At 47.3% G+C, this 27,274-nt stretch overlaps 1 long non-coding RNA gene across 7 annotated transcripts; it reads left to right on the plus strand.

The window, feature by feature from the left end:
• Positions 1 to 27,274, plus strand: LOC106046895 (uncharacterized). Of its 7 annotated transcripts, none has more exons than XR_010832285.1 (5): positions 1 to 15,710; positions 23,034 to 23,198; positions 23,281 to 23,395; positions 23,984 to 26,184; positions 26,319 to 27,274. It is a non-coding gene; the product is annotated as an uncharacterized lncRNA (long non-coding RNA). The 7 variants fall into 7 exon arrangements; XR_010832281.1 differs by having other exon boundaries at positions 23,984 to 24,664; positions 25,508 to 27,274; XR_010832283.1 differs by having other exon boundaries at positions 23,984 to 24,664; positions 26,019 to 27,274.

Here is a 27,274-nt window from a genome sequence, read left to right on the forward strand (position 1 = left end):
TTTCCCTCTCTCTTTACAGGAGTTATGTGGTGGATCCAGATGGACCAAGCTATAAGGCAATAGCAACCGTCAGGTGAACATCATCCTTTCAAAGGTAGGACCGTAGCACTTAGGCAAAGAAGTGAGTTTTTGGGACATTTTCCCGGGGCACAAAACCCAGGTAAATCTTGACTTGCCAGGCCTGACCCAAGCACATGCAGGCCCCGTGGCCAAGCTAGCGTCCTCCCTGCGGGGTGGTGTCAGGACGGGGATGTTCCCATGGCCCCCGCCTCCCCTCTGCTCTGCTGACACGCTGCGAGGCTGAGCAGAACTGGGAGAGACAGCAAAGCATGTCCGTGTGCGTACGTATACACACGTATATATGGCTTTGACAACGGGTGGATATTGCCTGGGCAGTTAGTGCTTGTGTGGCAGAGATGCGGTATTTTTAAACTAAAGGAAAAAAGACTTTAAAAAAATAATCGTGTTAATAAAAGCTGATTGGTTCCTAACTTAATTAGAGATGGGAACAAGGGAGCCCGAGTGACATCTGTTACTTCTGCCTTCTGCAACGTTTTGTTTTTTCTGTGGACGTCACTCAAGGAGAAGCATATTCCTTATCAATTTCTTTTGAGAAAGAGTTTCAATTCCTTAGCAATTAATATCAGAAATAGCTATTATGTCCCTATATTATGCCCCTGCCCTGCAGAGGAACACAAGACAAAAACCTTGAAACTGTTGCTTACACAAAACCACAATAACGCACAGGGGATGCACATGAGAGCAGTAAATACTGTTCTGCAGTTAATTTAACTGCTTAAAGGACTCGTGTGTAAAACAAATCACATTGTACATCCCCGACATTACCTTGGCGCTTTGTGCTCCACCTTGTAGCCCGCTTTACACCAGAAACCCTCCTTCTCTCACTCCCTCGTCCCGTGTTTTATTTTCGACATGAGACACGAGCTCCCGTCGATGACACTTACTTACCATAAATCAGCCGCAGTCAGAGCGGGGCCCAGGACGGGCTGCAGAAACCTGAGTGCCATTGATCCGCGTGATTACCGCAGGCACCAAGCCTTCCCTTCCTCCCGTCTGGTCGCCGTCTGCAGGCTCAGCGTGCCCGTCCTCTCGTTACTTCCGCAACCGTAAAATGCCTGATTTATTGTATTGGGCTGGGGAGGAAGGCTGTTTAACTCACCACTGCCCTGTCTGGGCCCCCGGGGTGGGTGCGAGGGCCAGGGACACAGCCAAAGTACCAAAGCATCTGGCTCTTCGCTAAGTACTAAAGCAACAGAGTTTTCTTCTCTGAGCTGTGTGACTGCGAGATTAAATGGGTACAACAAAGATTCAGGAGAGAGCAGTTGTTTCAGATGCCTCTGCAACTGACCTGCAGCTGCCCACGTTTGCATCCCTCACCGCTGTGGTTCGGCTAAAGGTCGGGGGGGAAGAAGTTGCGTGCTGCTGGTGGCACCACGCTGGGAAGAAGTCCAACCAGCGTGGTGCAAAGCAAAGAGCAGCGAGCAGCAGAGGGGCGTTAAAAGCCGCTCAGGTGATTTTCATTCTGCTGGCTCCAAGTAGTGTGCGTGGAAAGCGTGCCTGAAAGCTGGCTCCTGCCCTCGCCTTGTTCTGAAGGGGGATGTGTTGGCTGCTGCGATGCTTTTGGGGACTAGCCGAGTATTTCTGGTCGAAGCTTGCCCCGAGCATTGCTGGGGCTCTCAGAGCAGCACATCTCCACCAGCATTGCACCCAGCAGCGGCTGCCGGCCCCTCCGGGACCACGTCTCCAACAGGCTGGGCAGTGCTGGGGTGTCCCGGGGGGGCTTCAGGAGCACTTCTTGTCCATGACATCACCTGCAAATTCCTAAATCACGTTTAATTGCAGAACCTAGGGAGTACAACACACATCAGATTTGAATGGGCTGTGGAAAGGACAAAAAACATTAGCAGTTGTAATATAGAGCAAGTTACTGTTCCCCCGACAGATATTTAGCCTTCTGCCTTTAAACATATGGGGGAAATATAAAACAATAAAACATCACAGGAAAGCTGTTACCTTTCAGATCCAAGTATAAATATTTAAACTCGAGGTGGCTGAAGTTTCACTGCTCGCTGTCAGAAACGGGCTGAGGGAAGCCAGCCGGGCTGGCAGCCCCGCAGCACGGAACGTGTCGGAGGACAGCGCCGGGGCGGCTGCGTAAGCTCTTAAACCCAAACGTGTAAATGAATTTATTCTGTGCTTAACGGTGCTTCGGCACGAGCCCAGGCGCTGCTAATCCCGAGGGCAGGCTGCCCGCAGCACCAGAGCCGGGGCATTTTCTGGTTTGGCTCTTTGAGTTTATTCCCAGGGGGTTCTGCAGCGAAAGGCGACAACGCGCTGCTGGGGGTTCGCTGGAAATTTAAATTTTGGTGTCCAAGAATTTTATTGCAAGCTAATTTTAGTTAAATAGCCTACCTGGGATTCACATGGAAGTGAATGCTTCTGAGTTTTCATTTCATAAGAGCCGGAAAATTTGCTGGCTGGGCCACGTCCCCTGTTCAGCTGCAGCCCCAGCAGGGCCCAGCTGCCCCTGGGTGCTGAATGCACCTTTGCTGTGCGACTAGTCTGAGAAACCTTACATGTAAAGTCCACAAAACAAAATTACTTGTTCAGTCCTTTAACTCGCTTTCTGCAGGAATTTATTAGTCATCTACAGCGCATCTCAGCACTTAAGATCTCAGAAATAAGCAATCAATATCCTTGTAGAGGGGCCGGGGGGGTTGGGAATTACGAAGACCCCGGGCTCCCAGCAGGGTGCGTGTTAGCTAAAAGTGCATTTACAAACACAGCAGCTGGCATCTGTTAGAGGTAAATGGTTTGAAAAAATATCTTTCCGTTCCTCACTCTGCACTATTTGTTTTGATCATGATATAAACAGACAGCTTAATAAAATGCTGAAGTATAGCTGCTGAGACTAATGCCCAGCTGGCAAAATATGTGATCTCTGAAGCAAAATTCGCCATATTTTGAATGCATATATTAAAACCAAAGCTTGCTGGTATGTTTTTATGATGATTAATATTTACAATGCTGTGTTTACAAGTCACTGTGAAATGAATATCCATTTACTATTTTAAAGTGCTTAATTTTATGAATCATTTCCAGCTACTAACCCAGAACTTAGAGCAGTGTGTAACTTCGGTACAGCTGGAACTCTTCTGCCTATCCATAAATTCAAACAGTACTTCCCCAAATCCCCATTTCCTTCTTCTCCAGTGAAACCCAGCCTCTACCATGTGCCTCAGAGAAAAGTATTGCGTTTTGGTAAACCATCACAGGGGGATGTGGTTTGAGTTGATGGACTCATTATTTGCAGTGACACCCGTGTCCCCGTGCAGCCCCCTCCTCCCTGTGCAGGTCCTGGTTCTGGGGTTTTGCTTTGCTGTGAGCAGGGCTTCATGGTTAAACCGACGTCTACCTACGTGGTGGGATGGCTGAAAAGCCACACATTTTCATAAAAGCTAGTTTTACTAAAGTCTTTGAGATCCTACATAATTTTTTGCATTTTTCCTCATCCTGCAAGGTAAGGTTTCCTTGGAGATCACAGGTATATTCCTGGCGAGAGAACTTGCTGACGGAGCATCTTATTTAAAAATAAGGATGGGGTAGGTGGGCTGAGAAATAACAAAGCGACGAATCTACAGCATGAGGAGTGCTTTAATTATCTCAAAGATTATTTAAGAGAGGGCCGAACTGACCTTTGGGTGGAGTTGTCCCGTCCGTGCCAGCCCCCTCCCGCTGCCCAGGGCTCCGTTTCCTCCAGATTTCTGCCACGCTCCTCTGGCAGCTCGCAGGGCGAGGTGCTGGTTTCCTCACGGTGCGTGGTGCTTGCACCGTGCTTGCCGTGGTTTGCCTCCAGAGCAGCTGGTTGCAGTGCGGGGACGTTTGAACCTTGGATCTTGAAGGTCTTCTCCAACCTGGGCGAGTCTATGATTCTGTGAAATATAGCAGGGATTATGGAAGTCGGTGGGTCCAGGGGTAGTTCAGGGGGTTCCAGCTAGATGTGGCATGCAAGAGGTTTGTGTGTGATGCGTTTATGCAGGGACAGGCTGTTCTGGAACAGCTTCTCCAGCCCTTCCATCAGTATGCGCTCTTCCTCCACCGGTGTTACTTCACAGTCCCGATTCCTGTGGTAAAATGGCTAGGAAAGCCAGGCTTGGCCTGAGCCCAGGCTGCCATTAGGCGAAGAGGAGGGCTGGAGGAGGCGGCCCTCCTCGTTGTGTCTCGCTAGAGGCAGGACCAGGCCCCTGGCAGACGAAGGGCACTGCGCCATCACTGCCCGCTGCCGCCGGGTGCCCGGCAGGCTTGTGCGGCACCACACAGAGGGCTTGCTCCCTCTCACCATGCCGGCATCTCCCACGGCTGGAATTAAATGCAGCGTCCTTTCCTGGGGACCTCGGCCTCGCCTGGGTGAGAGACAACAGCCAGGAATGATTTGCCCTGTTGCCCCGCCGTACAGGGTTGCGGGTCAGCGCAGGCAGCCCAGGCTTGGCCTCAGCACGCTCGCTGCAACACAAAACCGCTCACGGAGGGAAGGAGCTGGCTCCTCAGGTGATAATTTCCAGTAATTAATACCGCAGGGAGAGCTCTACCCCCTAATAACATAACAACCCAGAAAGCCTGCCAGGGAAGTGCTTTTTTCTCAGGGTAATGCATTTTGTTTCTGCGGGTCATTTTCCCGACAGAAAGCAGAAATATTGCCTTGTAACAGAGCAGGGCTCGGAGCCTGGCTCCTCACACACACCTCTGTTTGTTTGCACCTAGCGAAACTGATAAATGTTAAAATAAAAAGCTGTGCCTCGTTTTTTAGCTAATTAATCACTTTAGTGCTCTTTGGCTTAATATTTATATAAGGTTTATAGATCAAATCCTGCGACTTGTAACTATTGGTGACTAGGGATCTATTCTTGCTAGGTGGCCTCTGAATTGGGTGGGAATTTTTATTACAGGGAGGCATGAATAAAGGTGTTAGGGATTCAGGTGGCACGAATCAAAATGCGAACATCTTCAGGCAGCGGATTCACTCAGCATTGAGTAAGCTCTGCTGTGGCTTCTTCAGAACTGGCTGCAAGCAGCTAATTACGGATCGGCTGGTAAATGGCACGTTCTCAAGAGCTGTTCTGCCTCTATCCAGGCCTGAATGCAGGATGCAGATAAACTGAAGGAGGGGAAAGGAGCAGAGCCCCTCTCTAGCGCATCTCCGTAAATGCGGCTAGTTGTGTTCAAGCCTTCGTGTTCTGGGGGAAGCATAAAAATTAGTTGCAGGAAGGAAAGAAAAAGGCAAAAGTCATTCCCCCGGTGCTGCCCCATCCGCTGGTGCTCCTCGCCGTGCACGCGCTGCGCTGGCTGCAGCAGGTGAGGCAGGGTGGCAGTGAGGGCTGCAACTAAACGGTGCTGGCCCTTACACCCAGAGCCAGTAACAACGTGCTCAAAAAGAGCGCACAGCCAAAGAAAAACAGCAGGTGCCTCATCCCCCCGAAATGAAAATGGTAACTAATAGGAATTATTTCATTTTACTTTATTTCAAGAAGCTCTATTAAACAAAAGTTTTAAAAAGCAAAGCTCTCTCATGCCTGGAATCCACCCCAAAATGCTTTCTAGAGAAAATAGTATATTTCAACTGGCTTGGCAGATGTAGCGATCTTTTTGTACTTTATTAGGATAAAGAGTCAGTCTTCTCCATCCATTGTGGAGATTTAATAAAACCTGCTTTCTGCTATGCTTACTGTAGCTCAGCGTTTCCTTTGCTTTTCTCTGCTTCTTCACTTCTTTTTCCAGCTCATGGCAGAGGGGAAGCGAAGTGCAGCAGTTTTGCAGTTTGCTCCTGCTCTGGGAGCATCTCACACACTCTCATGGTGATGTTCCTGTGAGTTTGTGGTGTGGGACTGAGCACGGAGCATGGCTTGCAGGGTGCGGGGGTGGGATGCCGATGCCTTTCCTCCCGGGGGGTGTTACAGAGGGAGCAGGGAGAGGGGTCTTGGCTCAGAGCACGCTTGTAGAAGGGAAGAGGAGAGAGCTAAAATACCGTCCTTTTACTTTTCTTTTCTCTTAAATTACAAGCCTCCCATCCTCACTCTTTTTGCTCATGTTGATTTGGGGGAACACAAGAGGAAGGGAAGGTTTTGTGCCCTCAGCCCAGCTCCCAGCTGGGCTCCCAGCTCTGTGCTCGGCCCCCCAGCTCCCAGCTCCATCCCCCCGGCGCGGGGATGCTGCAGGAGGTGGGTGCCCAGCTCAGGATGCCAAGCTGGTGCAGAGAGAGGAATCTGGGGAAGAGGAGGAAGGGTATGCTGTACTGTGCTGCTGGGGCTTGGTCCTGGCAGCACGGCTGTTGCAGCGCTTGCTCGTAACTACCCACCGAAAAACCTCCATTCTGAGAAGCTAATGAATGCACAGCAGTCTCAGACAAGTACAAAAAGCAGCATCTTGCTTGGCCCCAGGGGAAATTTTCCATTACAGCAGTGGAGACCTCACTTCAGCAGAGCCAGCTTCTGGTTTGCAGGACAGTCTGTGTTAGCAGCACCGGCAGAGTCTGGCCGAGGATGCTGCAAGTGCCCCCCCTGCTCTCATCATGCTCTGCAAGGTGCTCACATCCCTGCTTAAAAAATGACAAGGAATGTTGTTTTTTTTTTTCCTTTTTTTTTTTTTGGTCCCCCTAAGAATCCCAATAAATCAGAGCCTGGCTCTGCCCCCCTCCTGTCTGCTGTCCCACACGTGCACCCCCAGCACGCCCATGCAGGCAGGACAGGCACGAGGCGGCCGTGAGGGCAGGTTGGCTGCAGCTGGTCGTGCTGACCCCAGCAGTCCTCATGTCCCCAGGTCAGGATGACAGTAAAATGAGCACAAAGAGCCAGTGTTAAAGACTGCTGAAACTGAAAAGGAGGAAGAACCCTCCTGATTTTCTCCCAGTTTGCTGAATCCAAGTGCAATGAGCAAGCAGTTTTATCTACGGAGGCAGCATGGAAGTAGTCTGACCCAAACGAGTCTACATTAATACTTTCTTGCATAAAATGTCAAAATGAAACACACAGTAATTCATATTTATGGGGAATATAAATTGCTTTTTATTTAATCTTGCAAGCATGAGAAAGAAAATTAAATTAATTCCTGAAATCCAGATATAAATAAGTTTTGCTGTATGTATAGTAACTTGCCAGCTATTACTCTAGGAGATTTCTTAAATTTTGTCTCTGCTTTATAACTTGGAAGTCTCAGCAAGATTTGCAATAGAAGGGAGGATCTTCCAATCAGACAATGATGTTCTTCCCTGCGGGGTGCAGGGGCTCCAGCTCCAAGGCTAAAAGCATCCTGCTTTGAAACCCAACGGGGCTGAGCGGCTCTGGCATCACGGCACCTGCATTACTTTGTCAACGGGAAACTGAGCGGTAATGCGGATTTGTTAAAATCAGGAGAGGATAGGCAGCTTTTAGAATGGAAGGATGAAGGGGCTGCACCATTTACCCTGGCCCTCCCATTTGTGATGAATTTGGGGTTTTTGATGCATGTCTGTGCCCTCCCAGCTGCAGGCTGGGCCTCGCCGTGCAGGAGCAAAGCTGGAGGTGTAAATGTGTGTCATGGAGAGCTGCCGCTGCCGGCCAGCACGGGCTGATCCATGCAGTACGATTGCTGTGAGGCCCCTTCTGCTGCGCACTCTGACTTTTTCTTGTGGGGCTTATTTCAAACGCATGCAAACCATATAGAAGGCAGAAGCGTTCCCTGGCGATAGGCACCTGTGTGCTGCAGACTCTCCCAGGCGGCTGGACCGCTGCTGGCTTTACGTGGTTTCCAGTAAAGATTTCCCGTCTCTGTACCGGTGCCCCCGGGCAGCCCCGGTGCACGTGGGTGCAGGGAGGAAAGTCCTGATTGCCCCCAGCATCACCTCCTCTCCCGCCCCCGCTGCAGAAAGCACAAAAGCCAAAAACCTGCGCTTCCCCGTGGTTCTCCTGCTTCCCTTTGTCAGGTAAAGGCAGTGCTTGATTTGCTTCAAGTTAAAAGCAGTCCGGACACTGTGCTGTGGTGTATGTATTACACCATTTCGTTAGAAATTGGAAGAGGAAAGAAGGAGAAGGTGATTTTCATGCATCCTCTCAATAAAAGACAGAAATCTTAGAAAAATTCATTCCTGTTGTGGGATATGTTGGATGTTGGAACTCTTTTCTTTCTCTAATTATGCTCTTTAGTACAGCCTCTCTATTTAAACCGATGATTGTTGCAGCTGAAGAAAATATACTGATGTGTGAACTTTTTAAAGCTTGGAGTTTTGTTTATGAACTAGGTAAAATCACAGAATCATTTTGGTTGGAAAAGACCCTTACGATCATCAAATCCAGCCGTCAGCTAACGCTCCCGAGTCCATAACAAAACCATGTCCCTAAGTACCACGTCCACATGTCTCTTAAATACCTCCAGGGATGGGGACTCCACCACCTCCCCGGGCAGCCCGTTCCAACCCCAATCGCCCCTCTCCATGAAGAAATTCTTCCCGATATCCAGGCTAAACCGCCCCCGGCACCACGGAGGCCCCGCAGCGCCCCGCTGCCGTGCCGGCCCTTCCTTCGCGGGCGGTGCGTAACTCTTCCTGCTGCGCGCGCCGTCACGAATTGCTATCAATCAATTCAAGGCACAAACAAAGCAATTAAAAATCAATAGCTATGCAGCTATTAGAGAGCAAGATTTCATTAGGGTTAATAATCGCAGGAATTAGGGAACTAATCAGCCCTAGTGATCTCCAGGAGAAGCCATCGCAGGCTCTGCATCCAGCCTGCCCACAGACCTCAGTTGCTGTGCCAAACGCTTAGAATAAATGACTAGATGTTATTTTGTAACTAATGGTCACGATAATGACCAAAAATCAGGCTTGTAGCTAATATCTTACTTGTGTACTTGGCAGTAATCCTACTTTCTGTAGGATAAATAGGAGCAGTGTGCTGTGTGGGGAAGGCTTGTCCTCTGTTTCTCTGTGCCTGAAGAGACCATTTTTTTTTCTCCATAAAACCAGCTTGCAGGCACTTACATTTTTGTAAATTCACTTTGGTAGCTTTTGTCTCTGGGTCACAAAGCAGCAGCTGATATCCCTGTGGCCCCGTTCCAGGGTACCCACCAGGTGAGCTCTGCCCTCTCCCCATAAAATCCAGCCCGTTCTGGTGTTTGGGTCATTTCTTTTTCACTGCAAGTTAAACAGGTCCTTGGAGGCTGCTAAAAGTCTTAGCAAAACATCCTAATCACCCAGAAATCAGGAGGAGCCTTCTGGGTGTGCTGCCACTAATCAGTCCATTTGCTGCAGGCACGACTCATTCTGCTCCTTAATTCAATACAGCAGATGCGAACCCATTTCTGCTCTGCTCCGCATTGCTGCTGGGTGGGTTGTCATGAGCCCACCGTGCACCACCACGAGGACGGTGCTGCCACTTTTCCCTGTAACATTATATTCTACTCATAGTGGTGCCCCAGGAGCAGGCGCTGGGGCCAGAGACGTGAATTATTCGCGCCCTGCTCTTTGCTTCAGTGACAAAGGGTGACGGGTGTGTGGCTTTGCAAACCCTGCCAGTAGCAGTGATGCAGATGTGCAGTTGTTCACCACCCTGAATGAATACCAGCTCCCCCTGAATTACGCACAGGAAGGTCAGTGGGAGGTGTCGGACACATGCATCCCGCTCTGAGCAGAGCTGTTCCTGTAAATCTTTCATGGCAACACCACCCCAAAGCAGCAGGATGATGGTGAGGATCCACAATGGACCTGAGCAAGGTGGTCCGAGAGCCGTCTGTGGAAGTGGTGAGTATGCAAGACAAAATATAAACAGCGAGATGAGGTGAGGAGACAGAAATTGGGGTCTGAATATGAAGAAAATAGTTTTGGTCAAAGCCCTGGTCTTAGACCGATGAGAAGGTTAAAGGGATGACTTAGCAGTATTAAGCCTGTCGTGGTTTTCTGTTAATTGATATAAAAATATTCTATTCATCTCTTTTTCACAGATCCTGACTAACTTTCTGGGAACCTCTGGGGTTGTGGTGGCATGCTCCCTGGTGCTGCTGTAAGTTCCAGGAAATGTGCTGGGATATCCAGAAAAAAAACCTGTTTATTTATAGCATCCGACATGAAGAATACCGGTAGAGATATTGATGAAAGGCACAGATCAAGCAGATGAAAAAAAAAAAAAAAAGGCATGTTAATGTAGGCTGTCTCCAACAGTACTTGGTGAGCTTTGCTATTGCTCTGGCTTTGCCAGTCATTTTCCAAGCTTACCGTGTAGGGTTGTTAATTATATCCAATGACAAAGTAGTCAATCGAATCTAGACACTTTTTTTTTTTTTCCTTTTAATTGAAGTTAGCTAGAGAGCTCATTTTAAAACATCACGTAGGAAGTCTGAGATTTAATACGTGCTTCAGAAAAGTAGCAATAATAACAATCAACTTTGGCTTTACTTCTCAGCTGGCAGAGGCAAGGAGCCAAGAAAAACTCATCCATCCCATGTAACGACAAAGCCGGGCCAGGGCTCTTCACTGGGCTGGGCTCGTGCTCAAGGATGAGGCACTCGCGGTGTCACTGGGGCTGTCCCACCAGGGCTCAGCGCTCGTCGATGCCCCGTCTCCCCAGCTGTGAGTTCTGCCTTCTCCTTCAGTGTAGGAAGGGAAAGTGAGGTCCTTGTTTAATTCTATTAATTAATCTCCCGCATCAGCTCTTTGTTTCCATTGAGTCATACTAAAGGAATGCAAAAGCGATGCGAAAAGGTGATCACTTCCAGGCAGCTGGCGTTCTTGAAAAGACAAAATGGGGACAGTCTGACAAGTTATTCATAAGAAATAATTATCTTTAATAAGCCCTGATCAAGTGTTTGTACCTGCCAATGTGCATCTGTGCTTGGGAAATGATCTGCTCAGAGCCTCCCTCCAGGAACACGAGCCCTCAGTGCAGGGGCCAGGCCCAGCTTCCATCTCCTTCAGACGAAGCGATCAGCCCCGTTCTTCTGTGGCATGACCAGCTTTGATTAGAAGCACCTGAAGCACTGCTTCGCTGCCTCTGACACCGTGTGTCTCTGAATACACGGCACCGTGCTGCTTACATCAGCTGCTGCTTGTGGTGGCAGACGAGTGCATGTGTTTTCACATCGGGCTTGAAGCAGGAACTTCTACGTATGAGCTGTGTAAGAGGTGCAAGAAGACCATTTCTACTTAAAACTGACAGGCAAAAATAAATTATGCATATACTTCATTCAAGTAATTACAGACATGAAAATGTAGATATTTTTGTATGGGAAACACTAGTCATATGCCACCTTTTTATTACTGAATTTGTCAGTTAGCACTTTTACATTTTTGCTGTGATCTTAGTGATTAAAAAAAAAAATTGCTACCAAAAAACTTGCCCATCCCCTTATACAACAACTGAACCAGATGTGTCTCGTGTGCCAGACCAGCTCTGTGGGACAGCCGCGGGGCAGCCGGCGCCGGGAAGCTCAGCCTTCAGGCAGGAACCACCTTGGGCTCGTCCAGTTTGGGTCGACACAACTCTTCCCAGGTCTGCCCTTGACTGTTAGGGCTTCTTGTATTCTGAATAAATCAGAGTGAAAACGTGCAACAATGTAAGCAAGGAACAATCCAGTCCAAGTCCATCAGATTGCTAAAATGCTCAGACATTTGTATATGTTTGCATTTTTTTTTTCCAGATGCAGCCCTGTGATTTCAAATTATAATGAGGTGACCTGATTTTAATTGAACTAACCTTTATAGATCAGTTGATAGGCTTAAATATTTGCTTATATTAGCAGAGAGAAGGAAACCAAAGTCTTTTGCATAGTTACAATTGCCAAGGAAACCACTCTGCTGGTATCCACATTGGGCATTTCATCTGCTCCTGTGTGTGGCTGTTGGAAAACTGTCTGATTATAAAAAAAAATGCTTCCAGTCTGACTAGATGTCTAGTCAATGTCTGTGTAATTTTCTATCAGTTTATCCAAGAGCTGCTGCTGTCCTGTGAAAGTTTGTGGAGTCGCAGGCTCTTGCTTCTAAAAAGGTATGCAGCCAAATGTGAAATGTGACCCTTGATGGGAAACTACGAATTAAAAACTGTCTGTAATTAGAGTGCTTTCCAGACATCTCATAGTTTTTCCGAAACAACCTTTTAACTCTGTGATTTATTTTAGTCTTTACTTTAAACTAGGTCAGTCTTAAGAATTTCTACTGCTTGAAACACGCTACCAAATCAAACACATTCTAACAAAGACTAATTGGACTCCATTTAAAAATAAGTATTATGCCTGGAAAAGCAGTTTTCTGAAACTGAGCAATGTGTTTAAATGAGTAACGACACAAAGCTGTACACAATTTCTAACTCAGAAGCCCCCTGGGGATTACACGTGCACTTTACTAAAGAGATATCAAAATTAAGCACTAATCCAAGAGGCAAGCTCGTTCACGGTGCTCGTTTTGAGACCAGCCTGTCCCTCTTCAGGCGAGGGTGGTGGGCAGCGCCTGGGCCGCGGGCACATGCTGACGGATGGTGCTCTGATTTCTGTCTGCACAGACACCTCAGTTTTCACTCCTCTATCACCGCGTGTGCTAATGAGTCGTGCTTTGAATCAACTTCTGATCTGTGTTTTTTAATCCAGCTCGGAGCAGGCTGTCTGTGGGGCTTTGTGTTTGAGAGCCAGTATAATTATTACCGGGAGGTTTTCGGAAAGCTGTGCTCGCAGCAGAGATAGCATCTCCATTCCTCTCTTGGTGCTAATCAGTTTATGTGAGCCTGCCTTATGCACAGCTTTCTGACCATGCCAAATTCTTCCGAAACAAACACTTCATCCATGGTTATCAGACAGCAGCATGCCTGAGAAATTACATTATACTCAGCAAAAAGCCTCCGAAAGCATGGATTTGCCACCTCTTTTCCTCAGAGAGCTGGACAATAGCGGGTTTTTATTATTGTTCATTTTTCTTCTGTCATAAGATCTGTCTTTTATTTTTCTCTTCTATATCCTGGACAATTTCTAATCCTTTTCCGTAGGCCACACAATAATAGCTTATTTTTCAGTTTAAAATGAAATATGACTAAAGTCTCCAGTCCGCAGGCTGCCTGCCCCAATCCTCCTTGTTTTCCTCTTACTTTTATTTTTCCTACTTTAACACAGTTCAGATAGTAGCCATAGAGGCCTAACCTGCATGTTCAGAAGCTGGAGAAAAATACCTGGCAGGTGCTGGCCTGGCACCATGGCCTGCCAGCACTCAGGCTCTATTTCCAGAGAACAGTAGCTCTCTTATCCCAAGAATAAAATTTAAAATAAATAAATAAATAAATAAAAATTACTTAAAATCTCTTTCTATATAACTTAGAGGAGGAATGCACTTTCCTTCACACTGGAGGGATATGTAAGGTCACTGAGCAGTACTGTGTTCTTCATCACCCCAGTCCCCATGGGGCAGGCGTTGTTTCCAGGCTGGAGATAGTGGCCCTTGTGCCCCAAGGCAGCAGTGACCTCCCACACGTGGGCTGCCAGAGCCATCGGTCACTTGCTCTTGTTCCAGCACATGCAGGGCGCAGGACGGGTCTGGGCATCTCACAAGAGGAGAAAGAAGAATTAAAGGAGGACGGTGTTTTTGGTGTAAAGCTGCTGTGCTACAACACTGCCACACGCTGTATCTGGGCACGGCCAGGGTGGATGTCGTGGGTGTCCCCTTGTACAGCCCCTGGGGGACGTGCTGGCTCTGCTGAAGCCCCATAAAATGACATCTTCCCGAAGCATCGAGGCAGACATGCTGCTTGGGCCTGCCCCCAAGGTCTGCAGACCTACCCACAGCTGCAGTGGCGATCAGCGATGCGTTTAGCCTGCGTCGTGCTATGAGTTGTGACTGTCCTGCACCAAGCTTTGAAAGCACCATGCCTCCTTTGTCCCCTTGTCCCCCCGGGGAGCAGAGGTGGGATCCAGAGGTGGCTATCACCTTACAAGGATGTGCCGACGCGTACATATCGGCATAAGACACTGCATGCACTCTCCTAGATCTTGACTTTCTCATGAGCAATTAAAAATGAACATGACAACCTGTTGGACAAAGAGTTCAGCTCTTAAGCTTTGCTATGGCTGTGGTCCAGAGCGATTCCAACCTGGCCAGACACTTAGGGGGAGAAACGCAATTACAACGGCATGGCAGGAGCCCCGTCCCTTTGGTAAGGCAAAGGTCATTTTTCCTACACCACTGTCCAAAATCGTAAGACCCTTTGCAGTTGAAGGAAAAGGCTGTGTCATTCTCAGAAATAGTCCGTTTATTAATTCCTACCAAAACTGCTAGAGACCAATTAAATAATAGTATGCTGCGGACAGGGACAGAATAGATTTTGCTCTCAAGGGTTTGCATTAGCGGCCACCAGACTCATGAAGAATGGCAGCATTGCCCGAAATGGTATGACGGTATTTTCAAAAGCATCAAGGAGGCTGATGACAAATTTCCCTAGCACTCCGGTATGTAAATGCCTTAAGCTCCTTCTGTAGTGTTTGCCCCGATGCAAATGGTCTTTAAATAAGTGCTGCAAAGTCTGCGGTAGCGAGGAGCTGAAAGCTGTGTGAGCTGCACAGATGCAACGTATCCTTCACAGAGCAAACTACGGATCTCTGTCTCACAAACAAACAGTTTCCATCTGTTCCCTCAAATTAATGATTTCTAATTAGGCAAAATACATTATTTCTTTCATGAAATTCAGTGATGATTCTAAAAATGCAATAGGACCTGTAGGAAGCTGCGTTTGCATGAGCCTTATGAAAAATCTCAGGCAGCGGCAGAAGATGGCTCACTGCTTGTCAGATAGCCAGGGTGCCATCCAACAGACACACCAAGGAGGCTGCTGAACTTGCTCCTTTTGTAGTAGAGCCCTGAGTTGCCTTACATTTGCAAAACGAGGTCTTGAGCTGAGGAACGAAGTGCATCACGAAGAATAAAAGATGGGAGCAATTTAAGAACTCGTACTGATGGCCAATTGACTCATGCTCTCAATCTAGCCATTCCACAAGCAGAAGGAGTCGAGATGTGGATGGAGGAAAATGGCAAGCGAGAAGCTGTACGTGCCCATTCTGTTACAGCTCTTGGGGCATGGGCTGAAGTCTGATCCCGTGTGTGTGCAGCACCCGGCCCCCTGCACCCCAAGGGGCAGCACGACCCCAGCTGGTAGCTTTGTGGGCAGTCTGCACTGCCTGGCCTGTTCTGCTGGAAAAGGCCGGTTATATCACATTTTGTCTGCTTAAAAACACTTTAAAGAGTTCACAGGGCACATGCCTCGAACCCTGCAGAAAGCCTCCCAGTCCCTTTGCTGTTATTAATAACAGCACTCTTCCCAATTTACATATGCAGCTGGAAGCCTTGGAAGGGCTCCTTTAAACATCCCCTTGCATAAATAGGGGCGATTCCAGCCCACCAGCTTCTTGGTTCTGCTTCGAGAGGATGAGTTGGATGCCTGAGTCGCAGCAGCAGTGGGCTCCAGGGGTACGGGTGTGTGCTGGGAACAGGTGATGGTGTTTTAGGGGGACGAGGGCACTCCCCACGAGCTAACTACCACAGGAAGGGGTTGGGGTGGTGCAGGGACCTGCCTTACTGCAGTGGCGCTTGGTGCAGCTGGTATTTTACACTTTTTTTTCCTCTCTCTTTTTTTTTTTAAATTCACATTTTTGGTCCTCTGGACTCCTTTGCTCAGTTTTCCCATCTCCTGGCATTAAAGGTAAGATAATGCATCTCTCATTGCACCTGGTTAATTAGCTATCATTGGGTAGGCGATACTCTCTGCTTGTATTTTCTGCTTTATTTTTTTAAGCACCTGAGGATGTGCAGTCCAGGGACTGCTGATTTTGGGTTGGGCAGTAAAACTTAATCCCTTCTGAATCACTTATTATTACGGGTGACAAAGAGTTTATCGGAGCATTAGCTGTTTCTCTGGACTGTAACAGCAAGCCTGGTTTGCTGCTGGCTACAAGCAGCTCCCCTGCAATTATTACTTGAAGCTGATGGCTGATGTGAAAACTGCTCATCATCAAAGCCATCTCAGTACCATCAGGCTCCATTTTTCTTTCTCAGCATGCATGTAGAAATTTTACTTATCTAGGATAAATATTCATGCCAAATTCCTATTGAAGTATAGAGAATAAAATTTATCACTCATTAGAGAAATGGAGCCCAGAAAATATAATGAACAGTGTAGCCATTTTCAATGCAAAATCCATATACATTATCCTGCTATCCCCCAAATTGCTCTTCGGGTCAAACAAAGAGACACTGCAGAAATACGAGTGAAGTAAATTGATGAGCCTGGTAATTAAAATGTCACGTACCGGCAACTTGTGCTTACCCCTGTTCCTTACATCATTGCATGAAATTTGGCAGAACTTTTCAGGACTCTCCAAGGTTTCTGGTTGGCAATGGAGGCGTGCAGGTCCCAGCGTGGCCGTGTCACGCTGCAGGTGTTTATGTGCACCCACGGAATCGGGCTGTGCCAATTCACAGCTAGCGAGCACCAAAGTGCTGGAGAAATGCGAGAATATTTAATCGCATTCAGAACCTTTCCCTTCTCCTTGCTGTGGTGGTGTTACTCGGGTGGGCAGCCGAGCTCCACCACAACCGCTCTCTCACTCCCCCCCTCCTCAGGTAGGAAGGGGGAGAAAATACCCAGGTTATGAGGATGAGGATAACCACCCAGGTTATGAGGATGTGTTTTTGTGCATGTGGCTGCGTGTGCACACAGTCTGCAGCAGTGCAAATATTCTGTGCAGTAAGTTCTGTAGGTCAATAATTCCACTTGAGGAAAAATATATATATATATATGTTTTTTTTTTACACTAATCCCCCCCCTAAATCCATTTTCTTGCACAGTTCCTTTCCTGCTTGGAACGTTTACATCCCTACTGCCCAGGACTTGGGCACATAGTAAACTTTTTATTTTTATATTGTGTACTTTCACCTTGTTTCCTGAGGTCACCAGTGGCAGTGCAAGAGGAGAGCTCTCCAGGCTGAACTGGAGGTGAGGATTTGCAGGTGGAAAGCTGTTACCAGTGTGCTGGGCCATTTATCTCGGTCCTACATGCAATAGCCTACTTTAAATACGGATTTAATAGAGCCGATACTGGTATGGCTGGGGAGAGAACACCGACTTCAATTTGCAGTGTCAGTTCTGGTGACAGGTTCATCCGTAATGGCACGAATTAGTTGCAGCAGCTTTACCTGTGGCCATTTTGCATACATTGTCTGCCTGTTCTAGACATCTTAGCCAGCTCTTGTTTCCTAAACGCAGGCCTGTTTTTTCTTATCTCAAAAAACTCTGTTTCATTTGAACATGTCTTTACCTTCCTGAATCTTGTCCTCCTGTCCCATCCCAGAGGGGCAGCTGCTGGTGGGTTTCCTGGCCTTCACCCTGCCAGGAAATGACTCCTCGTTGCCTCCCACCTGCCCTGCTGGCAGTAAGGGGATTTTTTTAGAGCATTAAGGGAGCCTTCATTCAGCCCCTTCCCATCTCCTCACGCCCTGCAGGACAGCTCTGTACAAGGACCCAGGGCTGTGCTGTAGACATCCCTCTCTCTGGGAGGAATTTTTCCAGGATTGCTGTTCTTTGGAAGAGTGCCTGGTACGTGAGTATGGCTATCCATCACCTCTGGAGCCATTCTAACGCTTCTCTTTCAACTGCACGTATCCCACTTCCCTGGGATGTACTTTGCTACTTGCCTTTCGTACGTTTCCGTTTTCCCACTTTGGATTTCCACCCCAAACAAAATCATTGTGCCACCGAGCTGGGGCTTTCACAACGCAAATGAGGGCAGCTGCACCCAGGTGGCTGAGCAAACGATGACTGAAATTAACTCTGCCTCCGGCGTATCGTCAGAGGTGCTTCGTGCTGTACTCCTAGCAAGAGGTTATAGCGATGCAGTATGTCTGTTTTACGGTCTCATTAAGTCATAGCTGCGCTGGATTAAAGTCTCCGTCTTATCAATCATTTTTCTAAACCGTACTAGAAGTGAACAAAATCCGAACTGGAAGGCAAGCGTAGCCTGATGCTGTAATTATGGGCCAAACTTTGTGTTGCGTTTTAGCTTTTCCAAAAGGAATGCATGATACACTTACTTCCTACTTGATTAGTTTTTTCTCTTAGATTTGGAAGGAACAAACTGCATTTTTTTCTGAAATAAAATAATTATACCATAGAGATCTTGTTAAGTATGTTACAGTTCAAAGACGGGAGATATAGTGGTGTGTTATTCCTGTTTTGCAGCTGCAATACTAAATTGCGTCTCTGGAGAAGCAGGGATGTATCAGGTGTGGATTAATCTCAGTGCTCAAATATTACCTTTGGAAAGCATTTTGTTTGCAGAAATCAGAATGCCATCGTGGTTGGGAACAGCCCCAGCGATGCCATTACACTTAATGCTGTGCTCCAGGCCGATGTAGCAGGGATGTAACCGGACACTTGCGAGGCAGCACGGGGATATCCGCAGGAGAGCACGGCTGGCCAGGTGTTTTGTCTTTGCCTTCCCCAGAAGGAAGATGGAGATGGGCAGGAGGTAGGGGAGAGAACAGCGTGGCTGCTGCCCTAAAGCTGCTCAGAAACCCCTCACAGGCACCTGGGCCGTGTGCCTGAATCCCTCTGGGATCTGTCTCTCTGAGGACCGCCAGCTGAGGGGGAACGGCGTGCAGTCCGCAATTTCCTTTCCAGCACGAACTGTAGGATTGCTGTTGGGATTGTTTGCACGTACCCCACTATAAAAAATGACCCTGACCTCTAGACAGCTGCATAAAAGCCTATCTTAAATAAGGAAGCCATATATTTACTGTAAGAATTGAAGTCACTGTGGTAAAAGAAGGAGAAAAGGCATGCAGAATTAAGTGCAGCAAAGCTTTTTTTTTTTTTTAAAGTGTTTTCTTAAAGAATACTATCTATGGTATTGTTACTAGATTACTAGATAGGAACAACACAGCTGTTAGTCACAGGGGGCAAAGGCAGAAACATTAAACAAATTTGTTCTGAAAATAAGTACTGAACTAGCTAAGTGCTCTTAAAGTTGCCTGAATAAGCTCTAGCCCACTTGGGGCTACACCCCAGAGGTGTAGAATTAAATTTCACATCCATCCATCCATCCATGCATCCAAGGCATGGTAGGGGAATGGCAAAACTTTCAAATCATGAATTACAAAAGGCCAGTACAGCTGCTGATGATCTATATGGCTTTCTACAAGATAGAACTTATCAGCCACACTTTACCCCTGATACAATGTGCATTTTGATGTTGTTTAACTTGTTTAGCTTTCAAAATTTATTTAAGGATGAATAAAGCAGGCTACGGTTACAGGGTCTTGGACTGTGTCTGCGGAACCCTGGTTTTGAAAGGGCTTCTATGTCACGGCAATTTAATCAGCAGAAGGTAAGAGAATTGTGACATTGTGGCTGAAAGAACAAATATGCATTTGCTCTTTTTTGTTCAAAATACACCCATGCACTTTTTAAACAGAGGAATACAGATTTATGTGTCAGCGAGGTTGTGTTGCCTCTGTGTTCACTTCAGTGAGGCTGCTACTGGAACATTGTGTTCGGCTCCAGCATCCTGAATTTAAAAAGAAGATGCCAATTAGCTGGCAAAGATTCAAATAAGTTCTATGAACACAGTTACACTACAAAAATGTCTTGTGGTTAATTGCAAGAAAGTCCAAGGCTTAGAGCTTGCAAATCTCATTCATAAAATGGGAATTGGTAATGCAGAGCCTGTCACTGTGGAAAAAAATGTAAGAAAGAAATCAATGAGTGACATGAGATATACTCAGACAAAAACAGTGTGCAATTTCTGAACACTGAGGATAACTAGCCATTGGAACTGCTGTGCTGAATCTCCATAGATAGGAAACAAATTAACCTCAACATTTAATATTTTTCTAGACATGATCTAATTAAAAAATGGGTTATTAAGGGAAGACAGAATGATGATATCCCTCTATGGTGCATGAATAGATTTCAATGTGCACCTACAGAGATGTTATCACCCCAAACAAGCAGTTTACTGCTCCTTGGTATGCTCTTTCCAAGACTCATGTGCTTATTAAAATGTGAATCAGAGCTACTTAAATCCACATGCATGGGTTATGGATTGGTATCTTCTGGAGAAGACAAAGAGTCATATTTTTTTTGAAATAGGTCAAATTTGTCACTGCTTCCTTCTGCTCCCCAAGCAATCCTCGCATGGCTAACTTCTCTGAGGTGCTGGTAGCGGAGGCAACTCTTCAGGAGAGTGATGGCCCTGGGGGATGATATTGCAAGCACAAACGAACTCTTCTGATTAAGTGAGTGAGCCACCGCGCGCTTTGCTTCGGGGCTTGCCTCTTCGTTGAGGTGGCACGAAACAAATAGGAGCATCCAGCTGTCCGTGCCCAGGTACACCCTACCCAGTGGTGCTCCTGATCTTAAAGGATAAAAAGGGGGTTTGCGGCTGGAGGAGGGTGTAGGACCGAGGTTCTCTGGCACCTGCCATGAGCAGTGAGCAAGGAGGAGGCAGGGGTGGAGAAAGCACAGAAGTGTTATCAAAGAAAGGACTGAAGTGTTATGAAAGTTATAACCTCTCCTTGCCCTGCTTTCTTATGAAAAGGGGTGTTTCTAATCTTCTGGAAACAACAAAGCTCCCACTTTACTGTTAAATTGATCGTTGCTTCCCTACTGGAGCGCTGTAGCCCGTGGACACCGTCTCCCAGCCATGCAAGCCGAGCGGCCCAAGCAGTGAGGGCGAGGATGAGCAGGCCCCGACCGCTGCAAGGCGTCGTACACGTGTGCAGGCTGTCGGGATTCATCTGGCATTTCGACAGAAACATTTTAAGATGAAATGAAGAAGCTCCTGGCAGGAGACTGGGCATGGTCCAACACCAGCTATCGGGGCTGTCGGTCCTGCTGAGGTTGGTTAAGAGCAGGGCAAACTCTTGTAGGACTTTCATCTCCAAGCACTAGGCTGTCACATTTTCTGACAGGTTGGTGCCTGACTGAAATCCCTTTTTTGAATCAATTGGAGGAATGAATCTTTGCAACCCTGCTTAGAAACAACGTAAGCTGTTGCCTCCTTGCCCTGCCGGACAGCAAAGCCAGAGCTGAGCCAGACGCCCCTGACATGGTATGGAGCCACAGCGCTGATGGAGAGGAGAAGCACGGCACAGCACGGGGCTTTGATAAGCATTAAAAATAGTGCAGCGCTTCGATTACTCCCTGATCTCCATTTGCAAATGGTATGAGAACGTCCATGTAATTTCTATCAGAAGTGTTTTTGCAGTGTAACTGCATGCTTTCCGCAGTCCAGCTGCACTCCCACTAGATGCGGGGCCGGTTCTGCGTTTCTCCTGCGGTGCTTGTGCAGAGCCCATGGCTCTGGTGCCTGGCGCTCTCCACAGGCACCATTTGCACAGAGCATGCATGCTCCCAGCAGCACTTAGGATCTAGGAAATTGTGGTTTTCTTCCTAGAGCCACCCTTTATGAACTGGGAAGATCCCTGGGCTGAGTGGAGGGTTGCTGGGGTACAGGGCACGACTGGCTCATCAACTCCGGAGTTGTTTCAGTCATGGCACTCAAGAGCTGAAGCTGTGCCAAGTGCCTCGCCAGGCTTCACACTTCCTCTCTCTTCCACAGGCATTACAGCACGAGCTCATAATATTTTCCCCAAAGCCTGCTTTTAATTAATGTATGCAGTTTTGTTGTCTGTCCAGGATATGGCAAATGTTAGGTGTCATTAGTTAATACCTGCTGTGCTCCATTTCCCAATGATGCTGTATTTTTTTCTAAAGCAATTCATTTCTCGCTTTGAGAATATCCTGTGGACATGCTTTGTTCAAATTCAAGATGTTATTTGTGTACAAAAATGGTCACGGTGTACCATTTGAAAAGGAGCTAATGTGATAGCAAACAAATGGAGTGTGTAAAAAAACAAAATTACTTAAGATGCTGTGTGATTTCCTCTTCTCTAATACAGCATGAATATGCCAAGGAGATTTGTGCCCAGTGGAAATCAGCAGGCTGGAATTAGGCGATATTTACTGACAGGGATTAATCCTCATACAGGTGGTGCGGAGGGAGGCTGGTTAGACTGTGGGGCATTTCCCTGCAAATGAACCAGTGCCAGGCCAGTCGTAACGAGGCAGGGAAGGGGTATTTAGTGAATGACAGCATCGCATAAACTCATCTGGTAGGAAGAGTGCTGAATAATCTCAGCAATCTTTTCCATCTCGAACACATACATTTTGGTACATAGAGTTTATATTTGGCAAAGGGGAAGGGAGATGTAGGTGTCATTAATAATGAAGAGATTTTAATGAAAGTTTGAATGGATTTGTGAACCACTGAACATGTATTCTGAGCACTTTGAGTGGCGTTTCCATTACACACACAAATGCCCTAATTGGCAATCGGGTCTGAGAGCACCGCGTTTGCTGTCAAGCAGCCACCAGCCTTCTGGGGAGACGTGGCTGATGCCGGCGGAGTGAATTAAAGAAAACAGCTTCTTTCTCCACGTCCTGAAATTGCTGGTTATAATTCAGTTTGTTCTCTTTGTTTGAAAACCTTTGAGTAGTTCTTAGGTGTAGTTAATATTTACAGCATGATCGGTGTTTCTCATTTCTGTAGCTTCCTCAGTGCACAGCAGCAAACTGAATGACGGAGTTTCCTAAGGCAGCAAGGGAGAGGAGCAGGTCCAGCTCTTTGTGAATGCAGCAGTATCCCGTAGGGAATATATTCTTAAATTTAGAGCAAAAGTCACAGGTAAAAGAATTTTTATATCTTCCCAACAGAGACTGTTCCACAGCCTGATATCTCCCATGCTCAAAAGTTTCCTGCAAGCCAGAGAAATAACTCTATCCCATGGCCAGCCTTTTGTGTTTTTTTTTGTTGTTGTTATTTTTGTTTTTTTTTTTTAGGGCTGAGCTCCAAAGTGTTTTCTACCTGATCAGCTTATCCTTTACAGTTGTATCACATGTTCTGCATTCTTGTTTCCAGTTTTTTGTTGAAGCCTGCATTTATTTATTTGTTTATTTTTTTAACAGGAAGCAGGGATAATATGCTTTAACTTTTGGTTAGCCCTGAAGAGGTCAGGCAGTTGAACTGGATGATCTTTGAAAGTCCCTTCCGACTGAACTATTCTATTCTAATCAAGAAATGAGGAAAAAAAGGAAAAAAATCATTTGTTACCTGGAGGAACTTAAGAAAAGGTAATTTTTTCCTTTTGCCTAGTCTGAACCTCCCCTGGAGCAGCTTTGTGCCGTTCCCTTGCATCCTGCCAACTGTTACCAGGGAGAAGAGACTGGCACCTCGCTTTTACCACCTTTGTTGCCCTCCTCTGGATGCTGTCAAGGACCTTAACGTCCTTCTGATATTGTGGGGCCCAGAACTGCACGCAGTACTCAAGGTGAGGCCACAGCAGTGCTGAATCTGGTGGGCTGATCTCTTCTGGCCAGCTGTCTGTGCCACATTTAATGCACCCCAAAATGCGGTTTGCTCTCCTGGCTGCCGGGGCACGGTGCTGGTTCGCATGGAGCTGCTGCTGACGTGGGCGTCCCAGCTGCCTGCTGTGATGGCTGTGTACCCAACCGGAGCTGGGGCTGCCAGCCATTATTTATTGCACGGTATATCCACAAAGGAGGCACATGCAACACTGAGCTTTTGTGTGTGCGTGTACATTTTGCTTTCACATTTCTTACATTGTAAAATCATTCCCAAGGCTGTTGCAGGCACTGCGGGCCAACCCTCATGCTCCTGGCTGCAGCTCCTGGCACAGGGCAGAAGCCAGACCCCGTCGGGAGCCGGGCAGCAGCTCCGTGGCAGTGCTGCTCCTGCACGGCCCCGCCAGCGCTCTGAAACGGAGGCAAGCGGGGGGAAAATCCTAACCTGATTGTGGTGGAATAAAGGGCATAAAAGTGATAGATTGCTTTGTGTATTTTTCATATCATGTGCTCATGACACTTTTTTTTCCATGTGCTAAAAATACCTTCTGGAGCTGCGGAATGGGTCCCCAGCTGCTAGTGGCCAAGTTGATGGATACGCTCAGTTCTGAGCAGTCTGGGCTTCCTTTGGTTTCCTTCTTCAGTGACGGCATCTGGTCCTCAGCTACAAGCAATTTTCGGCATTAAAGAAATAAAGGTGTCCCATAAAAGAAACCAACGCCCCACAAGGGTAGGTGAATTGTGTGGCCACCAAGGTCACTTGCTCTGGGCTTAAATTTGCTGAAGGAGGAAAGAGAAGATGGTGCTGCTAAAACTTTGCGTGTGAGTGTGTGTATTTTCCTACCCAAGCAGGTGCTTCTAGCTCTCCTGTGAACACCCACTCCTTTTTGGAAGCCTGCTGATTTCCCCGACTTTGGCAGTACCTGAATTGACAGATTCACCAGGCTCTTTTTTAATGTAAAAAAAACTTTTCCTTTTTTTATCAAGTTTCAGGTTTTTGCCCCTCAGTGTCCGTGGTGCTTTTCCCTTGCATTTTGTACACTTTCTGCTGCTGGCTGGCTTCTCTCTTTCTTCTTTTTTTCAAAGAAACCTGCATCACCGTTCCAGTAATAGGAAGTAACGGTGCAGAGGAGACTGGGAGCAGCAGAATCGTCTGAATTGTCTGAAAAAAAGCTGGCTGCCAGCCACCGGGCACACATGAAAGTATGATGTGCAACAGCTATCACTTTTTAATGGTGAGCTAACTGAAAATTAGATTTTTGGACAGCAAGTTTAATCCTTAATTATGGAGAGGACACTGCTGTTTTATAACATAAAAGAATTGAAAGACTTGATGTCCCTCGGGGCTCCTTTCGCTACACCAGTCAGACAGCCCGAGTCATGGTCTGCTGAAATCAATGGCAACGGCAGAAGCCGTTCACGCACACAAACAGTGATGGGAGGAAGGAGAGAAGAGCATTGGTAATGATTCATTCTTTAATGGTAATTAATATGGGCTCAAACCCAGCTAGGGCTGTGTGTTCAAATGGGTTGCCTATCCGAATACGAGCCTGAATATTTTTAGGAAACCCTTCCTCTAAGGGTCCTAGCTCCAGCCAGAAGCAAGCGCTCTGCTTGTCACTTACAGTGAAGATTTTTTTTTATTTTTTTTAACTGCAAATAAACAGTGGGACTAGTTTTCCTTATTAAAGCTAAATTGCCTTTAAAATCAATGTGAATTTTGCCTGAATACAAACCCAGAGTAAAGCCCTGTACTTGCATATATCTTAACTGCTAAAGTGCACCTTTTCTGCCTACTTCAGACATGGTTTGATTATTATTACGACTAAGATGTGGGAAGCATACAATTAAAATTGTATAGCTATCGAGACAAATTTAGCCCGAGTACACTCAAAGGGTTATCTAAAAGCAGCTGCAGTTGCTGGAGTGTTTTTAATAAGTGTATCTCATTTAAAATATTGAACAAAACACTTCAGTGCCTGTTTGGGAAGTGGCTAAGATACCTTTTGATTTTTGTTCTGGAAGATTAGTGCACGTTTTGAGCTGAAAGGGGCAATCTTTTATCTCGTGTTTCTCAGGCTGCGCTCCCAGCTAACTGCAAGGAAAGAGGAGACCTGATGTGGGATGAGAGAGAAATCAGGTGGAACCTGGCAGGCTGCTGGCAGCACGCAAGGGCGTTTTTAGGAGTATTTACGGGGTATTTACACAGAAAAGGGGCTCTGGCTCCTGGCTGATGCTCCGCAGGCAGGGCTGAGCACGGGCACGGCCTGGCCGCGGCTCTAGGCTGCGTTACTGCCTTCCAGACAGCACAGCGTGTTAGGTATGGAGACGGTCTGAGGTGAGACTGCTCCAGCCTTGCCCTGAGAAAAGTGAGATTTGAGCTAATAATGCATTTTAGACCGCTACATTAGTAGCTGATGTAGTTTAGCTGAGGCTGCCCCATCCCTGTGGTGCCCAGCGCCAGGCTGGGGGGGTTCCCCGTCCATGGCACCGAGGAGTTGCAAATAGTGCCCAGGGAGGGAATTATTCCAGCTGCCGTGCTCTGGTGGGGGCTGTATGGACTTTTGGGGCTCGTTGTCTCTGAAACAGCTGCTGGGAGGCTGCGGTGAGGTCCTGGTGCGAGTCCTGCTGAGAGGCCCTGCTGCAAAAACCTGGCCCTGCCACAACCACCGAGCAGCGCGAGGGCCAGCATTTTCAGACAAACCCGGGATTTGGAAGAACTCATGTCTAACAGTAACAACGGAGAGCTGTTCAGGTCTGCCAGGTCACTCTTACTGAGTCTCCTGTCCCTCTGGGAATTTCATGGGTGGAAACATTATAGAGAAATGGGAATTCTCCTTTTTGGTGGTAAAATTGATTGTATTCTACCATTTAATCTGAATAAACTAGGGACAAGGATGAAGAAGCAGGTCAGATGTTCATACTGTCTTCAAGCCAACTATGAGGCAATGGAGCCCTTCCTCGAGGCACCAGCTTTATCCCAAATGCACCGCTTTCCCCTGACAGCTCAGCACCGCAGAGAGGTGTTGGTGGGAAGGCAGCCTGCGTCAGTACCAAAGCCATGGTGCTGCTGGCTTTGTTTCAGCCTGTTGTAGGAGCTCGGGGGGCTTTCCTGGTCAGCACCACAGCCCAGGGCTCTTCCGGGTACTTTTTTAGGCACATCCTGGAAGGATGTGTGAAGGGAGCTGCGAAACCTACGATCCCCCTCAGGTGTGCAGGCTGGTGGCTGTGCACGCACCGAACACTGCTCCCGGCATGATTGGAAGCCGCCTGCACCCACACCATGCAACGCGAGCTAAAGCTGGTATCAGGGCCATTCCTGCTGCCCGAGATGCTTCTTCCCCATGCCATCCTCTCCTTGCCTGCCCGAGTGGATTGTAAATATCCCAAATCTCCTCCTGGTCTCTGAGCACCAAAATCCCCACGGTACAGATGGAGAGTGCAGCCTGAGCGACGCCAATGGGACTGGAAGCGTGCGAGCACCTCTGCAGCTTGGAGCAGGAAAGCCCCTTCCCCAACCTGTCTAAATTGAGGTCTCTTTGTCGAGCTTAAAAAACAAGCCTCAAGCACATGATGGGGGCGGGGGTAGGGAGCTCTCACCTTGGAAGGGGTCCTTAGATTAGACTGACTTTGTGAACTCTGCAGTTTTCTTACAGAACCAGGAAATTACCATCTCTCAGATTTACAGTGCTGGAAAAAACTGTGGCTCCTGGCAAAAGTAAATCAAAATGTCTTACGCTTTAAGTGTTTGCTATAATTAATAAAGAGTACATAATGAATCTAGCCCTCAAACGATGTTCAGATATGCAGTGCCCTCCTTGCAAGGAGGTGCGCTGCGTTACCGT

This window comes from Anser cygnoides, chromosome 6 (assembly GCF_040182565.1).
Source record: "Anser cygnoides isolate HZ-2024a breed goose chromosome 6, Taihu_goose_T2T_genome, whole genome shotgun sequence".
NCBI classification, from domain to species: domain Eukaryota; kingdom Metazoa; phylum Chordata; class Aves; order Anseriformes; family Anatidae; genus Anser; species Anser cygnoides.